Source organism: Pholcus phalangioides, unplaced genomic scaffold, assembly GCF_987345545.1.
Source record: "Pholcus phalangioides strain wild (caught in Gottingen) unplaced genomic scaffold, Ppha-v1.0 ptg000008l_1, whole genome shotgun sequence".
NCBI classification, from domain to species: Eukaryota; Metazoa; Arthropoda; class Arachnida; order Araneae; family Pholcidae; genus Pholcus; species Pholcus phalangioides.
Genome location: NW_028301601.1, coordinates 16,417,214 through 16,440,328, shown reverse-complemented (window position 1 = coordinate 16,440,328; position 23,115 = coordinate 16,417,214). Strand labels below are relative to the sequence as shown.

Here is a 23,115-nt window from a genome sequence, read left to right as displayed (position 1 = left end):
GGATCAAATCCATTAGGACAAATACACACACACACACAGTAAATTTCCTTTATCCTTTTACGTCGGAAGAGAACGTCCTTTTATCTTATTTTTTCCGGATATCGTCTTTTCTAAAACATTTAAAAAAAAATCTAAAATGTTCCATTTCCTGTTTCCTTAAAAGTTTCACTTAAAAAAAATCAATTTGTTTTTGAGTGACGAGGACAGAATATTTCCGATAATAACAAATCGATCGTTGGGATCGAGCACTTCGATACACGAAGCCTTACCGGCCCGCATAGCGCCAAGCGAACGTAATTAGAGCCGTTATTGATTATTTTCATGACTTGTAAACGCTGCAAACCTTGGTCATTTAGGTGAAATCCCAATGGATGTTATTTCTATTAACTGTAATTATTTTTCTGGAGGGAAACAGGACTAGTGTTGCGGGATTCTACAGATGTTCAGTTTAGCGGACAGGTCGTTAAAGTAACCACTTGCAATCACGATTCTCTATTAGATGGGAGCCCAGTCACCCACTCAACAATGGTGTTTTCTGGTAAAACCAATTTAACAACTGGTTCACAGTGAACCGGCAACTAATAAGACTTTCCCTTCGAGATATTCAACAAGAACTAAAATATTCCTGAACAATAATTCTTGCGGTCCATTGACCTTCCTGAGGTCCATCTGGACTGAATTCTTCTGTCCAGAATTCATGTCCGACAACTAAGGCTGGACTTTTGAGGTCCTCGACAATATGTACTGTATATGATTGCACTCCTTCCCCCTCCCCTTTTCCCCCACAAGAGGGAGACTAGTGGTTCCCAAACTTGTGCCACACGTGGCTGCCATATAAAAGCTCCCTACAATATAATAATACTGTATAAAGATCCCCGAAAATTCGTATTGGCTCTGTGGGACCGAACTTATGAGAAGGACTTAGCTGTCAGGGCTGGACATACGCAAGTGCAGAGGGTCAGGGCCAGACTTAGCAGGTGTGGCGGATCAGGGCTAGACATATGCAGGTGCAGAGGGTCATTTGACATCAGGGCCGTTTTTTACGCTGGTTCAAAGCGTTCTTCACTGTCAAGACCAGACTTACTCAGGTCAGAGTTTCAGAGGGTCCTTTGCTATCAATTCAGAGCCTGACTTGCACTAAGGCAAAGGGTCCTTGATGTCAATCAAAAGCCAGATTTACACTGATGCAAAGGGCTAGACTGACGCAAATGCAGAGGCGTCGGTGCTAGACTAACGTAGGTGGAAAGGGTCTTTTGCCGTCAAGGATGGACTTGCGCAGCTGCAAACGGATCAGTGTCACACCAGGCTTAAGCTGTTGCAAAGGGCCATTCCCGTCAGGGCCGGACCTGACGATCTCAAGCAGGTGCAGAGGACGCATTGCACCTGCAAGTCTAGCCCTGACTGCAATGGCTGTATGAAGGTAGTTCGTGCAAGATGATAAGCCATTGGACAGAAATAAACCCATGCACGCGATGTGGGAACGTTCCAAGTTATTATCTCAGAAACAGCATAGGAATTTACCAGAAAAAAAAAAGGAAAAGGAAAAGTTTCATGGACCTAAGACCAGAGAGAGAGAGAGAGAGAGACAAACACCCATTTTCATTAATATATGCAGACACATCAGAATCATTCGAAGGCTTAAGTGAGTGGTAGTGGCGAGACGTTACACCGTTCGTTACCAACTGATACCGACAACGAAAACATCGTCGTCTAGGCGAAAAAAAAAAAAAGAAGATATAAAGGTGAGGCCAAGCGAGACTCTCAGAAACAACTAAAAAAGAAAAAGTAATAATGATGAAAAAGTAACACAGAGAGCGCGCACACACACACAGCAGCAACTTGGCAAGTTTCTGAGGCCGTGTTGCGTCAGAGGTCGGATTATTATAACGGGAGGGTGATACGCTACGTCTCCCAACAACGTTATTTTAGCGTCAACTCCGCTTGGCTGTATGGTTTTTTTTTTTTAATGAGAAATTTCAGCTGACTCCTGGCATCGAACCAATACCCCCAGTCCGTTTCATCATGTACACACTCACTCACTCACGAGCAGAAAGACACGATCGTTCCAGAGCTTTCTTGAAGAGTCAGCATATAGTAGGAATTATCCATTCCGAAATATACGGATTCCCGATAGATATATACGGTCACTAGCTGCGTTACCCGCGGTTTCGCTGGATGTGATCTGAAAATTTCTCGGCGATGATTCCTCAGTATAACATTTGAACGCCTCATGACAACCCTTGGGGTTGAATTTTCAGAAATCTCGCGTCTTAGTAGCCCCGTTTACATGCGCAATATTGCGGTAGCATTGGGTTTCCGGTCTTCAAAGGTAGCATTGGGAGTTCTAGCACCTGCTTTTGATGACTTTATAGCTTCAGCGTGGTTTCGGCTCAGCCACGATTGCTATGGGAGTTGAATTTTGAAAGATCTCTTCTTAGTGAGTCTCTACATTACGAAATAAAAATACTGACGAAATTTCATGTTTGTAGCTTCAGTTATTTATGCTCGGTATATCTCTATGCAACCCTCGGAACCCCCCCCCTCCCCCCATATGTACCTCGCATTTTGTGCCCGGAAAGTGTGAGGTTGGTGGTTCGATTCCCCACAGAGGAGAGTGATTTTTCTTCCCAATTATCTTCGTTTGGTATCCAGTCATCTGTATTTCGTATGTGTCAGTCAGGACATTTTATACATACAGATTAACGCTCGTACTACTTATGAAATTATTATGAAAATATGCGTTTTCTCTCTATGATCACATGATAATTGCATTCAATTATTTGAGCACGCGATGGTTATCGAGAAATTTCATTTGTTATCGCAAACTCATACGAGAAAGAAAAAGGGGAATATGAATCACTAGGTGCTATATTATTATCATGTTGAATATTTATTCTAAGCTTGCACGGCATCATGTATATCTTTACATGAATTGATAAAAAAAAATTCTGGTTATATATACGTTCTGGTTTCTTCTTTTTTTTTCTTAAGAGCATGCGTTTTCTCATTGCATGCCGGGTCTGTTTTTTCTTGAGAAAAATCACGTGATTAATACGTGTTCACGAGATAATGGTGAACATGGGGAAGTTTTTGAAGATTATGGTTTGAACTTCAATATTGAACTTTCACGGTTATTTGAGCTTACATAAGAGAATATTTACATATAATATAGTTCCTATAGAATGATTTTATAATGTTCAAGAGTCGATTTCACACACATACACACACAATCACGACTTCCTAAATCATACCTAAGTTGTCTAGAACATGGGTGCTCAACCGTTTGGGCAGTGCGGGGTCACTTGATTGGTTTGGAGACGTGTCACGGGTCGCTTGAGTTATTGAAAAATGGGCCGCGTTCCACTTGAGTCATTTGGAAATATGCCTCGAGTCACTCGGGTGATCTGAAAGTTTGCCGTGAGTATTTTAGGTGATCTTAGAGTGTTCGCAAGCCACTTCAGTTGCCTCGAAATGTACACCGAGGCCCCCCTGACACGATCTGAAAATGTGCTTCAAGCCTCTCAGGTAATATGAAAATGTTCCGCGGTTCACTTGAGTTATCTATGAGTCATCGGGAAATGTGCCGCGAGTCACTCATGTGATCTGAAAGTGTGCCGTTGGCCGCTTTAGCGATCTAAAAATGCATCGCAGGCAATTTAAGTTATCTGGAAATGTGATAAGAGCCACTCGAATACTTTATAAAAATGCAGCGGGCCGCTTAAGTGAACTGTAAGTGTGCTGCGAGTCACTCAAGTGATTTCGAAGCGTGCTGCGAGATACTCAAGTAATCTCGAAGCGTGCCGCGGGCCACTAAAGAGGTGCACCGCAGGTCGCTTAAATGATCTGGATATGTGCCGCGAATCACTGAAGTTATCTGGAAATGTGCCACGGGACATTTATTTGTCGCGGGTCACATCAGTTGAATCCGATGACCAAATTTTTTGGCTGTGGGTTTAACATATACGATCTCAGTTACGGAAGCTTCTCAAGATTCTGGCTTATATTCAGTTCGGTGATTTTAATAAGACTATATAGATAACTTTCCGACAATTCTGGGATTGCCGATGCTATTTCGTCAACTTTAAATCTTTAGATATCTTTTCAGAGATTACCGATGCCTCAGATGCCTTCCAAAGACTGCCGATGTCCTTTAATCGGAATGCTGTTGGCACTTTTCACATGATCGGCTAATGCCATTTAATCGGTTTTATAATAAGGCTTCATCTAGGGATTTTTAATTTATTCGGTAAATGAATTCATTAATCGTTTATTTGAGGCTTCACATTTTTAACGATTTATCGGCCATTTCTTACCTTTCAAAGAATTGCTGATGCCATTTAGTATCGGTTTTCCAATAATGTTCCAGATATCTTTCCAGAGACTGTGGACTTCATTTAACCGGCTCTAATAAGGCTTTAGATATTTTTCCAGTGATTGCCGACTTTATTGGATCGGTTTTGATAGGGCTTTAGATACCTTTCCAAGGATTTTCGATGTCGATAAATCAGTTATAATTTTTCAGATACTATTCCAAGGATTACTGATGCCATTAAATCGGCTCCGCCAAGCCTTCGGATATCTTTCCAGGGATTGCGGATGCCATTTGACCGGTTTCAATAAGGCTTCAGATACCTTGTCGAAAATTGCCGATGTAATTTAATCATTTTTAATGTTTCAGATACCAATCCAAAGATTACCAGTCATCTAACTGGTTTTAAGAAGACTTCAGATATCTTTCCAGAGGTTGCTGATTATTCCTAGGATTGCAGTATTTTATTTTTATGGGATCCCTGTGCATCGATACTGGGATTGAAGGAAGACTAGTCAGCTAACCGATTTTAATAAGGCTTCAGACACTTTCCCAGGGATTACAAATTACAGTTAGTCTATTTTAATAAGACTACAGCTGTCTTTCCTGGTATTCTAGGTCAGGAAACCGATGCGTTACCCACTAATGAAGTATTATCTCACAAATATACGACATTGGTAAAACATTAAAAATCTAGCATCACCTGCCTGAGAAATTTTCTCAGTTATGAAAGCATTAGTAAAAGAAGACAATTAGAGAAAATTCTCAAGAATTTCTATGGATTTTACGAATGTGTCTGTTGATGATGATCACGTGTATGCATCTGACACATCACTAATAACATCTATCGCCTCTGCAATACGTACGATTTTCTTTATATAATATCCGAGCATATTTTGTCTTTCAAAAATCATCACAAAGACTTAAAATAACTTCTTTTTTCCCGTGTGAAAAATAACTTTTACATATTATTATATAATCTAGATTATAAATCTGGTCTCATTGAAAAAATAACTGCTGTTCAACTCGATCATTTTATTATCCAAATTTCATGGTCTATCTCAGAATAAAGAAGAAAACGGTTCACAAGCCAATGAAATGAAGTACATTATTATCCCTAGTATAAATATCCCTTATATATATAATATATAATAATTATGTATATTAAGGATATTGTTATCCCTTAAGTATTTTTATCCCTTGTTTAAAATTTTCCACTAAAATGTTTTTCATAGCTCTGGGCGATGTTCCCAGTAAACACAGCTCTTATAATCGTTATAAAGTCGGTAAAATTTAAAATCTCGGCAGATTTTTCAAACGACCTTCTGTTAGTTACCAGGCCAAATATAAAGAAGAAAAAAACCATGGAAGATACAAGGGGAATAAGTCAAAAAAACCACGTAAAAAAAGTTTTCATTTAATCTGATTATTACTTCAGACAACTTCCTGAGGATTGCCGATGTAGTTTATTTGATTTTAATAGAGCTTCAGATACACCTTTCCACGGATTTCGATTTCATTCAATCGGTTTTAATAAGGCTCCAGATACCTTCCCAAAGATTACCAATGACATTTGTTTGGCTTCAATACTTCAGATATCTTTCCAGGGATCGCCGATATCATTTAATCGGTTTTAGTAAAGTTTAAGATACCTTCCCAAACACATTGTCGATATTATTTAATCGGTTTCAATAAGGCTTTAGGTACCTTTCCGAAAACTTCCGATGCAATTTTACAATTTTTAGTGCTTCAGATACATTCATTTCAAAGATTGCCAAAGTCATCTAATTGGTATTTTATAAGTAGGCTGACCATATTTCCTTGAAAGAAATACGGGAAATTGGGATTCCAAATACGGGACATCGCCAGTTATCGAAAAAAATGACGATAAAAGTAAACAAAGTTGCCAAATATTGGAGAAAATGACGTAAAAATAAAAATGGCAGGAAATAAAGCATTACTGGAAATTGCAATGGATTTAAATGAATTCCACGAAATAAAACGCTCACCAAGACAAGAGTAAGAGAGAGATTAATATATTCTTATTTATAATTGTAATTATCATAATATAATTTATTAGTGAGAAAATAATTTCATTCTTTGACTTCAATAAAGAATGAAAATTCAAGTAAGCTTCGTGTAAAAAACGGGAAAAACAGTAAGTGTCCCGGGAAATACGGGACGTATGGTCACCCTATTTATAAGAGCATATTTTTTGTCTTTTAAAAATCAACCTTTTAATAAATAAGTTCTCATCCCAACTTTAAATCAGTTCTTTTTTTCCATGTTAAAAACAACTTTTGCAAAGTATATAATCCTGATTATAAATCTGGTATCATTGAAAAAAAATTGTTTTTCAGCTCAATCGTTTTATTATTCAAATTTTGTGGTCTATACAAGAATAAAAAGATGAAATTGGTTACGCCACTGAAGTGAAAGTATATCATTACCCCTGGTGTACAATTTTCCTATAAAGTGTCTCTCGAAGAGCTGGGCGGTGTTCATAGTGAAAAAAACACAGCTCATGGTATAATGGTTATAAAGTCGGTGAAATTTAAAACCTCGGCAGATTTTTCATTTCACTTTTTCTCTTAACGACCTTCTGTCGAAATTAAGTCTGTTAGTTACTGGGTCAAATACGAAAAAAATAACCATGGAAGATACAAGAGAAATGGGTCAGAGAAGCCATTTAAAAAAAAAAAGGTAAAAAAAGCGTATTTGTGGCCTTGCTACTGCTTAAAAGCGAAGAAAAGTAAATAAATAAATAACACTTTTTTTTTACTGCGCTGTCTCAATAACTGTTACGGAAAGTTTCTGGCATAAGAATTTTGCATAAACGTACGTACGCATTTTTGTATTCCTATAAAAATGAAGGTCAAAAGCATTGCGCACTGAATATTTCATGTTCATGGCATCATTGAAATTAGGGCTATATAGCCTATGCGGATGTCGAAATTAATTATTTCTTAAGATTAATAATCCTTAATTCAACTCTTTCCATTGCCGATATCAATCACCCAAAAATTTGCCATTCATCGCCACATCACTGCCAGAGGTGTACCGTATTCCTCCGCATTAACCGGCGCAGTGGCGTCGGAGCCGGGGGTGCTCGAGCACCCACGGAAGTTTCTAGAACGGGTCCGAGCACCCACAGTATTGATTCAAAAATCGAAATTTCCTACATGAATCTCAAGACGGGCACCCACAGATTCGAAACACTTCCGACGCACCTGAACCGGCGTGCTCGGGAACATCGAGGAAGGCCAGCATGCCAGGAATACCCGTATTTCCAGATTCTTGGAAAATTCTTAAATATCTTTATTATACAAATCTATTGAATTGCCTGAATGCATACCGTAATCTGTTCGACGGGCTCTAGCCCAAGGCGGAGTGCTCGGAGGGGCGCCAAATTTGAGGAATCAGTGCTCAAGAAAATGAGCTGAATGGGAGAAAAAGGGGGTGGGGCAAAATTCTTTTTTTGCCCACAAGTGGTAAAAACAAAACCGCCTCTGCATACAGAACAAGGGACTAGGTAAGTGAGTGACCAACGAGTGACCTAGAGGGTTTGCAGTAATGTGAGTGACCAACGAGTGACCTAGAGGGTTTGCAGTAATGTGAGTGACCAACGAGTGACCTAGAGGGTTTGCAGTAATGTGAGTGACCAAAAGAAGAACATAGAAAGCAAGGAACCAAGTCAGTGAGCGAACAAAAGAAAGACATAGAGAGTTTGCATCATATGGGTGACATAGATAGTGAAGGATCAGGTCAGTGAACGTCTAAAAGAGTGACCAAGGAATAGCGCAACCATGTGAGTGACCAAAAGAAAAACCCAGAGGATGTTTGAGCATGGGAGTGGCCTAAAAAGTGAGGAACCGGATCAGAGAGCGCCAAAAGTTTAAACTAGAGAGCAAAGGACCAGGCTAGAGAGGGAGGGGACTAGGTCGGTGAGTGACCATAACAGTGATTTGAGGTATGTATGCACGCGAATGAACAAAGCAGCGTGCAAGCATGTGAATGATCAAAAGAGTGACAGACACAGAAGTGTATTTACAGGGAGCGGAGGCAACACCTTCTAGAGCAAGCTTGTCTGCTTTAGAAGGTATTGGCAGAGGGCTAAGGGGGCTATTTCCAAGAATGGCGAATCTGAAGATTGAGTGGTCAAGAAAAACTAGACTAGAATAGAAGAAGGGTTGCAAAATTTGTGTATCCCGCAGGTGGCAACACCATAAATCCGCCTGTTGGCATTACTGACGCTTGGCGATATTTTTTAGAAACAGGTGAATGATCTGAATCACAAAAGGAAAAGAAGCTAGAAGTGCCCTCTCTTGCTTAAAAATCGCATTGGAATTTTAGGAATTTTTCTGAATAAGTGCAACGAAAATTCTGGAAATAATTACTTTTTAGAATCACTCCATTTACTAACTTCACGGAAGGGATTAGGAGTATCTCAAGTTTTGTATAATGAGTTTCTGAAATCCACGTCAGTGAGAAATACGAACTTGAAACTTCAATACTGTACATTCCAGAATTTTCCGCATCTTATAATTAGACATAAAACTCATGAATAATGAAAGTGAAAACCCAGTCTTTCTCTTGCATTCCATACGTTCCCTAACTCCATGGATATCATCGATTTATTATCTACAGTAGGAGTATTTCGCCCCCCCTCCCCCCCACAAAGAGCTGATTCAGCCTCATTGATTGCATCAAGTGTGATACCGGGAGAAATATCCACAGCCAGTATCGATTACGCGATAGCATTTGGCAACGGTATTGGCGCGTTCTTCCCAGCGCCGGCGTCGTTAATTTCCAAGAGTTCATTCAGTTCACCTTATATTAGGATTCCGACCAAAACAGAGTAGTATAATTTGTCAGATTCGGAATCACACTCATGATTTGATCAAACATTTGTTTTTGTGTGCATTATATTCGACCCTCTTTTGTGCACATCATTTGCTCCTTTCTGGTACCCACCTTAGTTATAGTATCCGAGATTGATTTTACCCATCTTTAGTTACTGTAACCCTGATTCAACTCTCTCTCTCTCCCCCCCCCCCCCCCAGTTTTTGTTTAAATGATTAGATTTCCTGGCATTTTTATGATTTGAACCCTTCTATTTTCATGACTTGATCCTTTTTTATTTCCATGATTTGACCATTTTTTAAATCTAATTTTTGACCATTTTGTATCCATGATTAAGTCCATCTTGATTTTTGAATAAATCATCTGACCCCCATTTGTATACATTATTTGATCCTTTTATATCCATGGTTTGGTCAACTTTACTTTTTGAATCCACAGTTTGAACACCTTAGTTTTTGTATCCATGATTTCATCTTTCTTTGTATATACTATTTGACCCTTTTGTATATGACATTTTTCCCCCCATCAGGGGTTGTTCAAGTATTACGTAAGCAAATTTTTAGCATTTTTGACCCCCCCCCTAGTCAGCAAAATGCTGACACCCCCCCCCTTGTCAGCAAAATTTCGTCATCAGCTCTGCCCCCCCCCCCTGAATCCAACTCATATTTTCATAAAGGGTGGTTGATGACGTAAGCATTATCAAACCCCCCCCCCTCCCCTCTTGTCATCAAAAGTCAGCAAATCGGAAACCCCCCCCCCCCCGCAATCGATGATGACGTAATACTTGAACGGCCCCTCATTTGAAAAATCCTATCCATTTTTATCAATGGTTTGATCTACTTTGTTTTTTGTATCCATAGTTTGACCCACACCTTAATTTTTGTCTCCATAATTACATTTTTTGTATCGATGATTACACTTTTTGGATCCTTGATTACACCTTTTGGATCCTTAATTACACCTTTTGTATATATCCTTGATTTGACTTAATTTCTTTTGTATCCACAATTCGCGAACCACCTTAGTTTTTGTATACACGAATTCACAATTTTGTATACGTGATTTCACTCTTTTTGTATGCATTATTTAACCTGCCCTGGTTCCAATATCCATATTTGATTCTTTTGTATCCCATATTTTACCCGTTTGGTCCCATAATAGATAAAAAATTTACTGCATTTAAAGTTTTACTAAAACTGGAGCTAATATTTCCTAATCTATATCATCGATTTTCTGAAACATGCAATCACAAAAAACGTTTCCCTCAAATCTGCTGAATAGAAAGAAACGTGAAATAAAAATCGAAAATTTTTTGCAGATGTGACCAAAATAAATAAGTAATCAAGGGATAAGATATATTGCCCGCTCTCCAAAGTGGTAAGCAAACATTGAACACAGTCCAAATCCCAAATCATAGCAATGATAAATCGATCTCGCTCGCATGTTGTGATGCCGCTCCAATACGAACTTCTCTACACAGAGGATATCCCGAAATTATCTTGAACTCGATCCAAGAGAGAGAAAATTCCACAGATTCATCATCTCTCTCTCTCATAAACCTTTATTAGTTAGGAGCGAGCGTAATATTCATACGCTTGCCGTAGAGACACACACCAGAGGAAAATATAATAATATGAATATATAAATCAATCTTCCTCTTTCCATATCTTCCATAATTAGAATGCCCCGTACGAGTTTCTTACAGACTTCGTATCTAATTGGACAATACCTTAAGATTCGCATGTTTCCTCAAGACTCATAACATGACGTTGGAGTGACAGCAAAAGCTTTCGAGCAAACATGTTGTCATCTAACGGATGTTTCGACATCCGCCAAGTAGGATAAACATCGGCATTAAATACTCTGAGACCGAGAATAAATGTCCATCAATTTCAAGGTCATCTCATTCCGGCTCCCGTTATAATCTCCTTTTGGGAGATTATCTCTGACTTTAACCTTTAATATTATTCGTGGGAAATTTTAAATCAAAAAATCTCGAATTTTTAACATGCATTGCGGCCAGGCACGTTAAGAATTTCAATGAAACCCCTGGGCCGCCCTTTCGTCTTAGCTAAAGCCGTCTTGGTAATTTCGGGGCCACCGTTAGTCCTCAATTTTACATATTCTGTGGCAGATGGAAACTGAAAATTCAGAAAATGGAAATTGAAAATTCAGAAAATGGAAATTGAAAATTCAGAAAATGGAAATTGAAAATTCAGAAAATGGAAATTGAAAATTCAGAAAATGGAAATTGAAAATTCAGAAAATGGAAATTGAAAATTCAGAAAATGGAAATTGAAAATTCAGAAAATGGAAATCACAAAAATTCAGAATAAATGCAAGAATATATTCCAGCATCCAAGAAAATTCAGAATAAATGCACAAAATAATTCCAGAATTGATGAAAATTCATAATTCCAAAAATGATGAAAGTTCAGATAATTCCAGAATTATTTTTTTCCAGATGAAAATGCAGAGTTCCAGAATTTGTGAAAGGAATTATTCTTTCCGTAAGTGCGGGGCCTTCTAGAACGCGGGGACCATTGTGACCGCACCTGTCACATACCCCCATAAGGGCGGCTCTGCCTGTGGGCCACCATAATCATGACACATACTTACTATGGTACTGAGAAATCATGCGAGCCGATCTCCACGGTAGAAAGTCTCCCCACAGACAGCAACAGGTCTACAACAGTACACATATTCAAACATCACATTTCACTCAGAATTTCTAATATAGATGACACCACTAAAAAATTCACACACAACACTATACGAGCACCCGGACTGTTAGGTACACATACTCGCGCTTTTCCGACACAACTCAATCGGTAGTTAATTGCCCATGGCGATAGACCGTAGTTGTACTCGGTTTGAAAGAAAGAAAGGTACTGGGAAATCGTGGGATGACATCCAAGTGCACGAAGGTTTGGTAATCGAATGCACAGCGTTGCTCGTAAATCTGGAGAGCATCTTAAAATGGCAAAGCATTTCAAACTTGCAGAAATTCAATTTAAAGTAACTTACAGAAATGCATAAAAATGTATTTTCCTTCTAATAACTTTTTTTGTGACAAAAATGTATGGCTAGTGTAGCTCAGTGAATTTTATTATACATATCTTCTTTTTTGCAAAGTGATCAGTGGGTCAAATGTGGCCAACGGGCCATGCGTTGAAGACAACCTGGTGTAAGATGTAAAAAAAAATGTTTATATGTGATTTATATATGGGATGGACTCCTCTCTCTCTCTCTCTATGGGACCCTTAACACATCTGTGTAAAATCTGTGCATTTTTTTAACGAGTAAAAACTTTATAATATAATCCTTAGATTTGACCCAAATTATTTGCACCCATGATTTCACTCTTTTTATATCCATGAATAAATCCAGCTTTGTTTTTGCAAATTCCAGTCATGATTTGAATTACCTTAGTTGTTGTATCCAAGATCTGACTCCCCATCGTTTTTAGTTACGTCCACTTTTGTTTTCGTACCCATGCTTTTAACCATCTTAGTTTTTCACCCATGATTTGAGCCATAGTAGTTTTCTATTCATGATTTGACAACCTTGGTTTTTTTTCAATGATTTGCCCCACCTTGTTCTTTTTTTAACGATTCGCGACTTAGCTTTACCCATAATTCTCATACCCGGGATTAAACCCTGAATTAATTTTGGTAATTGACCCACCTTAGCTCTTTTCTATCCATCATTTAATTCACCTTAGTTTTCACACATTGATGATTTATCTTTAGTTTATGTACCCATTTATTCAAAAAAAAAAAAAAAAAAAAAAACTATGGTGTACTCCCCCCTCCCCGAAATATTTAGTTCCGTGATTCTTGGTAGAAACGCTGTGGCAACAAAATTCTATTTAAAGACATGCGCCTTTATGTGCCGAGTTGTATCATTTTATCCATCTGTTATGAATTTGCATTTTTTTCTGTAATCAATTGCATTAATTTCCTATTAACTAATTTCTTAAAACTCTGTTTTACTTATTACTAGCTATAATACACCACGTTTTCTTCTATTACTGGGAGGATTGAAAAAGTGACAAACCATTATAGAGGAATAAATTATCATACTGGCAACATTAAAGAAGTGACAAACCATTGTAAATACATACGCATGTCTGAAATGCATTGTTAGGGAACCACGGTAACTAAAGTAAACATTCAAAAGTGATTGTTGGGGCCCAAGTACCATTGTGGCCAGACGGTTTTTAGCCCATTTCGGGCATATATTTGCCCTGCTCTGACAAACTTTTAAAGTAGCCTATGGTTCAATCACAGTCTTGTTTGGTATATATGCAAAATTTGACAACGATCGGTCTAAAATTGTAGATTTGTATAAATAACAAACAAACATACATACTTTCGCATTTATATATAAGATATTCCCTTTCCCATTTTATAGTTAAGAATTAAATTTTCGGTTCTTTTTAAAAAAAATAAATTCAAGAACCTAACTTAAAAATAAAAGTAAAAATTTTTTAGTATTTTTCGAAGTATGGAAAGAAAAAAAAGAATCAATGAATAGCTTTCCATTTATTGATTCCAGTCGGAATAACAACAACGTATAAATTTTTGTTTCGCACTCGAATAAATTCCTTCACGTTTTTCCTGAGTCATGCTCACGGCAGAATCAAACCTAAGCACAAACACTAGGTTCCATATGTAAGCAAACCACGAAATATTTTAAATATTAAATGGTATTTTTTTTCTCAGTTGAAATGTTAAGTAAACAAGTAAGATTGCTGACCCAAAACAAAAACTTTTGCAACTCGTATTTCGTGTGACACATTTGTGTAAGTGAAAGGCAAAAGATGAGATGTCAAAATATCGGTAAGATTCATATTTTTTGTAAGGATTAGTGAAATTCCACATTGTGTTTGAATGAAACAGCAAGAAATTTTTTTTCTTCACATACATAGAGTGCACATGTATACACGCGAACAAAATTTGTAGACATTTTTCCGGTTATTTTATAAAAGTAATTCTTTTTTGTTTTTCTCATGTATCGTTTTCTCCTTGTTCATCACTGACTGCTCTCACGTTATATGGGGGAAAAAATCAAAACGGATTTTCGGAGTCATTCAATATCTGCACAGAGCAGGTCTTGAATAAGATGGTGGTAATTATGCTCTTGTGGTTAGCTAAAAACCCCTTCATTGCAGATGTGAATGATTTCAATGCAGCGAGTTCTGTGTGAAAATAAATAGTTAGTAAACAGTTGATATTTTCCTTGTTTGAGGACCTACGAATACTCCTCCTTTTAGTTTTGTCTCTATGTAATTTCGGAAAAATTTCCTTTAGGTGCGAGAAACCTGGGCAGGATTTGTCCATAGCCTTCATAATGTTTTCCATGAGCCATAAGGGACCACGCAGGATCGATTTCGGAGGGGGTCAGAGAAGGTTTAGGGGGGTTCACAAGGATTTTCTTCAAGATAAATTTTTTTCTATTAACCATCAAAAAATATTTAAGTGCAACAGAAATTGATTAAAATTAGCTGTGGTAAAGGTATTAATACTTTGTATTTAGTCTTTCGACATTTTATTTTTTTACACAAATATTAAATTGATTGTCTTTTGTGGTGGAAAGGGCATAAACCCCCAATTCCTCCCTTTCCCTGCGAACTCTTATGATCAGACCCGATTTAATGCGTTAATGTGAAGCGGTGGCAGCAAAATGTATATAACAAAACTTATTCGGAACATTAATGACACTGACTAAACTCTGACTGACTCTCTCTAAAATTTTTTGACTAAAAGGGTTTGTACATAAATATGAAGCCTGTGTTTCTCTTTGAATTAGAAAAAAAAAAACACCTGAGAATCCGGTTGCAATTAGAGATTAAGTCAGTATTGCCATTCCTCAAGTTTTAGATGGCAAAAAAATATAGATATATGATTTCTCTGGTATCATTTCTCATGAATAGCCTAAATATGCAAATTTTGATCGGTATTCAAACTAGACCTGATGGCCATTTTAAAAAGTCAGACCTAGAATCGGCACCCAAAAATTAGGAACAGATAATTTTTTCCTTTTAATTGGAAGGACCTTGTAGAGGCAGAGGTTTTCAATCTTTTTTCTAGTCGCGAGCACTCTGCCTGTACCTATCATCAAAAGAAGAGCACCCTTACGGCACGTTTGACATACGAATGCATGAAACCAAATTGGCCGCAAGGATTGAGCACTCTGGTGCTCGCGAGCAACGGGGTGAAGATGCCTGTCATAGAGTAATGTAATGTTTCAGGAATGTCTCAGCGCATGAGCCCACCGGGCATATACCCAGGGCCGTCTTAAGTGTATCCTCAATCCCCCGGACCAAAAGGTTTTTTGGAAGCCCTACCTGATAAATCCTAGAAAATTTCAACCGTATCCCATTTTTGTGAGGCCCCCTTCTCTTGAGGACCCCCTGGCCGTGCCCGGGTGGGCCCATGCATTAAGATGGCACTGCCCATACCTCAAGTACATACGGGCCACCCTCTACAACGATGGGATCAGCTAATAGTCAGATTTTCGAGGGAAAGCACGTAAATCATCAGAGGCTCGCACTTCCCATCCAGGTAGAGGGTTTCGGAAACTCTATCCTGGGACCTCTTGGTGATATATGATTAATTAATACGAACATAAATTTAGAAGAATCATTTTAAAAGAATCATATCAACATTAATACGTACGTTCGCAGCTTAATAAATAGTTTTTTTTCAAATCCCACAACAACATAATGCAAGTGATCAAATTTCATTTACGGAATTGAGAGATCGTTTCATCAATAAATCTCGATAGATCTTTTTTTGTTATCGGCGTCTATCACAACTCTGTTGCTATGCACCAGCAGCAACGATCAAATAATGGGGGGAGGGGGGCCCACTCCAACGTGGGACCCTTCCGATTAGGAAAAAAAAAATCCTCGGCTTACCTTGTTGTGTGCGCTCCAGTAGAGGCTGGCGAGCGATTCTCCAGGTTCTTGAGGGAACCTTCGAGAACTGGAGGAGATTCTAGGAGTACGTAACAGTATTAAAGTGTTGGTTGGAAATGTGTCTGCGTCTTTGTATCAGTGTCTTTCCTATCAAAATAAGTGAGTCTTTTTTTGAGATGAAGGAAAGAAGTCCACAGCTTCCCTCTCTCTTCTTCAAACAGCTGATGCTGACACAACACGCACGGAGAGAGAGAGAGAGAGAGAGAAAAACGCCAAGCGACCATAGAACCGCTGATCTTAATACCACCGCTACCCCCCTCCGTCCCCTCATCGCTGCATCCCATCTTTGTGACGTCATCGTGTTACGTCACAGCGCATGCGTGATGGCTTCTTTTTTTTTCCTTCTGTTATGATGGTTTTGTTATAAATCGCCTTCTCTACTACCTAAATGTTATTCTTTTTGAAACGGTTTTTTCGGGCAGGTGCGAAGGGTGCGGTTGCAGCGGGCCGGAAAAGAAAAATATAAGGGCGGCAATGTACATACAGTGTACTTTTTTTTTTCTTACTATTACAACGAATGCGTAGAAAACTTTTCGGATTTGGATTTATCCCCCCCCCTCTTATGTAGCATCCTGTGACGTACGTACAGGGTCTGTCCCGTAAAAAATGATTTTTTAAAAATGAATAAAAATTGAAGGAATTTTTGGTTTTTTTTTTAATGCGATTTGCGAGAAAGTTACTCTCGGGAAAAGGGATTTTTTTAGTATGGGGGGAAAAATTAGATTTTTTTTTTGTCGGTAGAGGACGCTGCATTTGCCCCTCATTGGCCTGATGGAACGTGAGCCTTTCTTCAATCTCTTCTGTGTCTTAACCGTTCGCAAAGCCTTCATTAGATGATTTGTGGCTGAGATATAGCAACTTCTCACTTATCCCACTGATGTCGACATCACAATAAAAACCTTATGTAAGAGCCATTAATAAAACAATTCAGAAATGAGTGGTTAATCGTACATCCTGCATTTTAGGACTCTGGTTTGCATCTTTCCGGGAAAAGCCCTCTCCCCCTCGTGAGAATAACTAAATCGCATTCAAATGTGCCAATTTCTTAGATTTTTTATTAATTTTAAACTATTTACGAATTTATTAGACACCCTGCCTACCTATCTACTCTGGGTCGAATTTTTTCATAGGGAAAGTTTTGGGCCCCCTCCACATTTGTTTAATCCAGGTAATAAAACTTTGACTTAAATGGATGCTCTGTACCAGAAACGGTTCCATACCCTAATGCGCTTAGGGCGAAAAGGTATTTTGTGCGTCCCTCCTACCTAACTGACTGGAAGTACCAGAGCCATTTAACATAAAGTAGCAACTTTTTAACTACCTGGGTACAGAACCTGACTTTGATTCTTTAAAGGCTGCCCTGTGCCAGAGCATCCTCGCCACCTTGATGGGAGTCCCACGGCAAAGTGTTTATTTTGGGTATCTCCTACCAAACTGCTAGTACCAGTTGTTTGCATATTTACTCTCGAAAATCATAGCAACAGATCTTACTATTAGGGGGAACCCCCATGCATTCAGGCCGCGACTAGGGCAGGGGGATCTGTAGCCCTGGGTGCTTGACCAGGAAAGGCACCGAGTTTAATCTTTTATTCTTTTTCAGCACAAACCAACAAAGTAAGGAAGGGGTGACAGAGTAAATTTTTCATTTATAAGTGAGGCCCTGCATGCACCTGATGCCCCGAGCCATGCCATTACCTTCTGATAGATGTGTGTAGGAGGTAAACTTATTGTTTTGAAAATAGTAATGATAGATTGATAAATCTATTTCTTTTAAGACTCCGGAGCTGAGACCTTGTCAACTTTCCCCATGGGCGGGAGGGTTCATGGATATTATTTAATAGAAATTCCCATTATGCATTGATTCATTTAGCTTAACTAGCCAATGGTTTTCATTAGCTGCCGGACACTCGATAAGTCTCGCCTTTCACATCCGTTCATGGATTTTTCTCTCTGAATGCGGTAGCATTAAGAAAACATGAGGCGTGATTCATTTCCTTCTGTTTACATCGATTACATAACGGCAGGAAAAAATAAATACCACAGAAAAACACGATTTCTATGTGCTTTGAGCATCCGATCAATCGCCGAATCAAGATTTTTTCCCCTAAATTTGTAGACTATGGTTCGGTGACATGTGGCCCTCGGAGCTTTTTACCGCGGCCAAATAATTTTTTTTTAAAAATTGGTAAAGCTTGAAAGCCTTTGAGAGCTACACTGTGGTATTATGGAACTGTGCTTTTTCCGGATTCGCTGATAATGCTATGCATTTGATACCTTACGAAACCTGTTAACGAGTTTGGGAGCCCGATGGCCCAAAATGTTTTTAGAGAGATCCCTGTTTTGATATACTTTGGGAAGGAAAAAGTTTGTATGAAAAAAAAGAATAATTACAGAATTCACAGGAATGTCGAGAATAATTGCTAAATGAGAGTAATTTCAGACTTGATGAGGGAAATAATTTCGAAATTACTGATAGCAATTGTTTCAGAATTACTTTTATTTTAAGCAACAATTTTTAGAACTCCTGAAAGAACTAATTTCTAATGAAATGATAGAAAATGATTCCGTAATTAGAGAGAAAATAATATTACCGTCTTTGAAAGGAATAATTTCATTAATATGGAAAAGAATAGTTTTATTAATATGGAAAAGAATAGTTTCATTAATATGGAAAAGAATAGTTTCATCATTATTGAAAGAATCATTTCATCATTATTGGAAGTATTGAAAGAATCATTTCATCATTATTGGAAGTATTGAAAGAATCATTTCATCATTATTGAAAGAAATAATGCCAAGATCAATAAGAGAAATAGTCCCATAACTGTTGAAAGAAGCTATTTCATAATTATTGAAAAATTTGAAAATTATTGAAAGAAATGCTTTCAGATGAAATGTAAGAAATAAATTTCATGTTTATTGAATAACAGTTTCAGAATACACATGGAGAAACGTAATTTCAAGAATTTGTGAAAGAAACAATTTAAGGTTTAGTGAGCGAAATATTTTCAAAGTTATTGAGAAGGTTTCAGAGTTATTGTAATAAATAACTTCCAAAATTAGTGAAAAAATTAATTTCAGACAAAATGCAGAAATAATTTCATAATTACAGAAAGAAATATAATATTTCAATTACTTTAAAAACAATTTATTGAAAGAAATAATTTCGTAATTTTACTTTTAAAAATAATTGCAGAATTATTGAAAGAAAGTTTCAAAATTATTGGAAAAAAATAATTTCAAGAAAGAGTGAAATAAATAAATTCAAGAATCAGTGAGAGAAAAATTTCAAGCACTGCTGAAAAAATAATTGAAAAAATTAATGTGTAATAATTGAAAAAATTAATGTATAATAATTGAAAAAAATTAATGTGTAATAATTTAAAATTAATTAATGAAACCGTGATTGAGAAAATTTAATAATTATTAAATTATTGAAAGAAATTAATTTTTCAAACTTAATGAGAAAAATAACTTCACAATCACTGTGCACAAAAATTATAGGATTGTCGAATACTTTTATTTTTCAGAATAAATGAAATTTCATTTGAAAATAACAAAACTTTTAAGAATTGGTGAAAAGAATAATCAAAAAATTAATGAAAGTTCATATTTAATGAAATAAATGTTTTCAAAGTACATAATTTCTTAAAATTCTAATTTATTCCAAAAAATATGTAATTCCTTAAAATTCAAAATTCATTTATCCAAAATAAATAAATATATTTTTTAATTCTAATTTATTTCTATATGAATAATTTTTTTCAATGCTAATTTATTGTCGAATAGTTAAATTCAAATAAATCATTTTTAAAAATTCTAGTTTATTTCATAACAAATAATTGCTTCAAGTTCTAATTTATTTCTAATTACTCCAAATTCTAATTTATTTTTAATTACTCCAAATTCTAATTTATTTGTAATTTCTCAAAATTCTAATTTACTCGAAAATAAACAAGTACGGTATTCAATGACATTTGAGCTTGTTTTAATTGGTTCATCCTATTAAAACACCAATGTACGTAACGTTAATTCCATTCACCATATTACAATTGCATACCGCAATAAATTTTCCAGGACCGCGGACTGAACGGAAAATTTTATTTTGGCCCACAACACTTGAAAAAGTGCTCTATTTAACCGTGAAATAGTGAATTTGTGATTATTGCGGATCATGAGTGTGTGCTAAATACTGATAGTTAGAGAATGAAAATACGTACATATATAAAAGAGAATCACGAATTGATTTTCTAGCGTCTGGTCATCGTTTAGTTTAGGGTTAACGACGAAAGCAAACAGTAGCGTAGTCATCGTTGTTGAAATAGGTTGAGTGACCGCTTTCTACAGTTTATTGTGGCCATTTGCCAATTTTCCAAACACCTGACAAATATCGTTTTTTCGGTTTTTCCAGCTGCAGTTTGTTGTTTTTTCGCATAACTGTGTCGACTAAATTCGTGCGCACAATGTTACACCATTAAATATTTTATTTCATTTTGTTTTATTCCCATGTTGAGAGGATTAAATGAAATCTCATACAGAGTCACGGAAATTATTTTATTAGGGGGCAACGTACTATTGATTCCTCAATTAATTCTTTGAGTTTTATTGCATTTTTATATCTTTTTTTTTTTTAATGTACGTTATATATTTAAAATTTGCATTTGCTGTGCTTATCAAATTGCTTATAAATTTTTTTCGTATGTGTAATTGTTGGATTCTCATCTGTTTAGTTCTATTAATTTGTTTTGGTTTTGTATTTTTCAAAATTTCTTGGCTTTTCAATGATTTTTTCCTCTTGTTTCGGGTTGTTTTAAACATCTTTAATTGTTTATTATTTCTTTAATTTTTAACTTCTCATAATTTCCTTAATTTCTAATTTCTTATATAATTTCTTTAATTTTTAATTTCTTATAATTTCTTTAATTTTTAATTTCTTATATAATTTCTTTAATTTTTAATTTATTATAATTTCTTTAATTTTTAATTTATTATAATTTCCTTAATTTTTAATTTCTTATAATTTCTTTAGTTTTTAATTTCTTATAATTTCTATAATTTTTAATTTCTTATAATTTCTTATAATTTTTTTTAATTTTTAATTTCTTATAACTTCTTATAATTTCTTTAATTTTTAATTTTTCTGTGTTGTTTTTTAATGTCTTTAATTACGTTTCTATAATTTTGAATTTTTTTTTCCAATTTTTTACAATTTCTTTAACTTTTAATGTTTTCAAAATTTTTGAGTATTTTTTTTATTTTTCAGATTTTTTTAAATAAATACTTTTTGTTTAATTTTTTTCATTTTGTTCTCAATTTTTTTTTCTTTTTAAAATTCACAATATCTTTAGGGTTTGCTCATCTTTTTAAACCAGAAAGAAAGGTTTTGGAGTAACTTTTGTAATTTTTATGTCCACAAAAAATTTCCCCTCAATTTTTTTAAAAAGATATTTTTTTTTATAATTTTGGAATTTTTATACAATGTATTCGTACAATATTTGATTATTATATCTTTCTTTTCAAATGTAATTATTTCAATTACTTTTCGTTACTTTTTTTATCTTTCTCATTTCGATATTTTTCATCAATTTTATTATTATTTTTTAATTGTTTCCTTTAATTTTATTTTCAAGTAAAAATTTCCTCATTTTCCTGTCGAGTTTCTTTTTTTTCTAAAATCAATCGATCAAAAAAATGTTTCAAATAACTTCATATTTTTAGATTAATTTTCTCTCCTTTGATCAATTTTTTCTCAGAGAATTTGGGACTTTTTCATAGTTTTCTTACAATGTATGAATATTATATTCCAGTTTTTAGTATTATTTAATACTCTAATTATATACATTACAATAAAATCACTTACATAACTACAGCTTCTAATGTAAATGTAATTATTAAAAATAAGTAATAATTACACACAAATGAATTACTCACTAATAATTAGGTAGTAATTATCCGATTTAAAAACATTTCTTTTGTAATATTTGTTTCTTATAATTCCCATTTTCACGTTATCATATATTTTCTCGATTCATGCACGTTTATATCTTTAAGGAATAGGTCGATAGTGATATATACATGTATAGTAATTATTCTGCAATATGAATTTTCATATTCCCAGGACTGCCCTTACCGGAAGGGGGACCCTGTGCGAAAATAATTGCGAGGCCAGTAAGTCTCAATTTCAGGGCACCAAAAACGTTTTGAACCCCCTTTGTCCTAATTTTGTGGGGGAGGGAGGGGGGGGAAGGAATGGGCATCCATTATTTCAGAATATACAGGAATGCTAAGAAATATCCATACAAAAAATTTGAAACACAATTAAATTGTGTGTTCAAAATTAAATTTGCACAATGAATTGAATGTTATTAAATTGACGCAAAAATTGATGAAAATTCACCATCGAAAGTAATTTCAAACTAATGAGGAAACAATACAGAAATAATGAAAACTTTAGAATTTATGAATAGAAAGAAATAATTCGAGCACCCCACAATGAAAATTCAGAATTTATGAAAAAATAATTCCAGACTCGATTAAAATTTGGAAGTAATGGAAAATTATTCTAGAATTAATGAAAATTCAGAACTAATGAAAAAATATTTTAGAATTAATGAAAATTCAGAACTAATGGAAAAATATTCTAGAATAAATGAAAATTCAGAACTAATAAAAAATTATTCTAGAATTAATGAGAACTCAGAACCAAGAAAATAATTCCAGAATTAATGAAAATTCAGAACCAAAGAAAGAAATAATTCCAGAATTAATGAAAATTCAGAACCAAAGAAAGAAATAATTCCAGAATTAATGAAAAATAGTGATAATTAATGAAAAATGCAAGTGATAATTCCGGAGTGGATAAAAATTAATGCAAAAAAAAAATAATGTAAGTATTGGTGAAAATCTCCAATAATTTACTGTGAGTGCGGGGCCACGGGGCAACCGCACCTGTCGCACA

At 35.6% G+C, this 23,115-nt stretch overlaps 1 protein-coding gene across 1 annotated transcript in view; it reads right to left on the bottom strand.

Moving 5' to 3' along the window:
• LOC149083907 (monocarboxylate transporter 12-like) overlaps positions 1-16,401 on the bottom strand; it is a 61,302-nt gene extending 44,901 nt beyond the window's left edge. Inside the window, exon 1 of the mRNA XM_089234279.1 lies at positions 16,098-16,401. The gene's annotated coding sequence lies outside the window, so the exon portion shown is untranslated. The remainder of the gene's footprint in view (positions 1-16,097) is intronic.
• Positions 16,402-23,115: the final 6,714 nt, after the last annotated feature.